Source organism: Armigeres subalbatus, chromosome 1, assembly GCF_024139115.2.
Source record: "Armigeres subalbatus isolate Guangzhou_Male chromosome 1, GZ_Asu_2, whole genome shotgun sequence".
Classification (NCBI taxonomy): domain Eukaryota; kingdom Metazoa; phylum Arthropoda; class Insecta; order Diptera; family Culicidae; genus Armigeres; species Armigeres subalbatus.
In genome coordinates, this window is record NC_085139.1 from 77,407,086 (window position 1) to 77,409,544 (window position 2,459).

The window sequence follows — 2,459 nt, forward strand, 5'->3', positions numbered from 1 at the left end:
CCCTCTCCGTAGTCTCTCACATCTCCGCGATTCCCTTTTGATATTTCGGTCGACGGCTGGAAAGAATGAATGAATGTAGTGAGAAAATCGTGCATGAGAGCGATGCCGGTAACCGGTTTTTACTTATCAGCTGATCGTTTCGCTCACGGTTGGTTCGCTTTGCTTTCGTTCGTTTAAAACATATGTTGGGGGTTTTGTTTTTATATTCATCTGAACCGCCGCTCTCTCAACGGGGATGTAGCTCAGTGGTAGAGCGCTCGCTTCGCATGTGAGAAGTCCCGGGTTCAATCCCCGGCATCTCCACAGGAAAATTATTTTTTGTGCATACTGAAATTGAATTAATTTTGGTTGGTTCACCAAATCTCACTCTTTCTTTATAAAGCGGATGATTGATGATTGATATTAGATGATTGAATTTTTCTTCTGTTAATCTGTATAAGTCATCTTAATACGGTTTAAATAAAAGTTGCACTATTTATTAGATTTCATATTGATAACATTTAAAAGTAGCTTCGGAATCGTCCATGAATAACAACATCATGTTTCAATGAAGGAGTAATGAATTCAAAGAAGACAAAATTTCAAAGCAATATAAATTGCTATTATTATTGTCCTCTTCATTTTGCCTGTTGATATTTCATCGCAATGGCTGAAGCATCCGGGCAACCGAAATGCAAGAAAGGTTATCTCTTGAGTCTTGAGGGTAGCTGCTTTGGCGTAGGTATTCGTTGTGTTGTGACCACAATTAACGTTCCGATAAATTGTCGCCACATCACCGCTCGGTTTGCGACACATCCGCTGTTACTTCCAATCCAAACAAGTTCGTTGATGTCGTTGATTGCAAATGTGGCAGCGATCATAAGGTGAGCAACTGAATGGCGTGGAGCCGAGGCAAACGATGCACTTAAAAGTTTTAATTAGGTTTTAATTATATTTTTAGGTCCAATTTGACCCGGTCGAATGATTACATTCGTGTGTGGTTCTTTGTCAGCTCGCCCTTGTTATTGCCGTTCATTAGTTGAGCTGGAGTTACTGCTCGTATTAATTTTTGTGAAGAGCCCTACCTGAGCAGCCATGCGAGAGACGAATGGAAGAGACTGCGCACTGCACATTTAATGTCATCAAAATGAAAATATTTTTATTTTTATGATGACGATTTCGCTTGCTTAGTAGGTATTAGGTATTACGAAATACGTGATCTTAGTTATGTGTCTTAGTGCTATATTTGGCACAAAATCTGCCAATTAGATAGCAAGATAAGAGTAATGAATTATTCAACAATGTTCTGAACATCTACTTAAAGACCAATTCAAGGTGTATTTTCAAGTCCTTTTTGTCTTTATCGTAAGCCAAGGTGTAACGAAAAAGATATACGAGGCACTATTCCCGCTAGGTTATTTACTCCGGGTTTTTATTTGTCAACCTCGGTGTGTATGCCAATTTAGGAAGCATATATTCTATGAGATATTTGCATTGATATCATATCATCATCAATATTTAGCTACTAAAATACGTACTCATGGCGTACACTCGAGAATGCAAAAATATAATTTAGGTATGAATGAGGTTTGAAATTATCTACGTGTTTGATGTCATCGTGACCGGCTGCACATCTGCGTAAGTTGCTATTGATAAGGTTTATTCCGTAGAGGTGTCTTGTCCGCCTTCTCATTGACGTAGATTGAGTTGTGGGATGGAACCAAAAACACATAATTTTGAACGATTCTTTAACATTTAACTAAACCACGTACCTGCTCTCTTATGATTGAAAAAGAGTGAAATTTATGCTGAACTGGTCTTATCGGATGGATTAAGGTTTACTGACTGATTGGAAACTATCCAGGAGCGAGGTTAATTGCTGCTAGCTCAGCAACATAAACCGAGCATGGTTCTTGAAGTTTTCGGAAGGTGAACGAATTTTTTGAATACAGCGAAGGCCATCTGTTGAGAGCCACCAAGGAAATGTATGTTATAGCAATTGATAGGTTGATATTTTTCAGCGAGAACATAGAAATATATATCGAAAATAATCTAATAATTGAATAACATCCTGGTTGATTACAACATGGACGGCAAAGATATAAAGATGTGTAGTTGTGATAGACTATCAGGAATCTTGATCAGCAAATCAGTTGAAGCATTTCATTGAAAGCTTTTTAGGGCGATTACGACAGATTCCAAGATAGTTTAACGCCGAAATTCAGACTTTTACTTCAATGAAGATGTTTCTGAAGAAATTTTCCCATTATTGTATTTAAAAAAAGTCTACGTAGACTCTTGGTTCCACTTTCGTAGGTAAGCGTAGTCTTTCATCCTTGTCCATCCATTGTCCTTCAGGAAATTAAGGAATTCTTCGGGAATTACTATCAGCAATCCTTCGTGACTTCGACAAATAATTTTATTTTATCAGAGTTCATTTGCAATGCATTTGGAAACCTTGTTTTAAATTTCTTATGAAC

General features: G+C 37.6%; 1 non-coding gene across 1 annotated transcript; it reads left to right on the plus strand.

Annotated features, from left to right (window-relative positions):
• The first annotated feature begins 231 nt into the window (after window positions 1-231).
• On the plus strand, window positions 232-303 carry Trnaa-cgc (transfer RNA alanine (anticodon CGC)). The gene has a single exon. It is a non-coding gene; the product is annotated as a tRNA-Ala (tRNA).
• The last annotated feature ends 2,156 nt before the right edge of the window (window positions 304-2,459 follow it).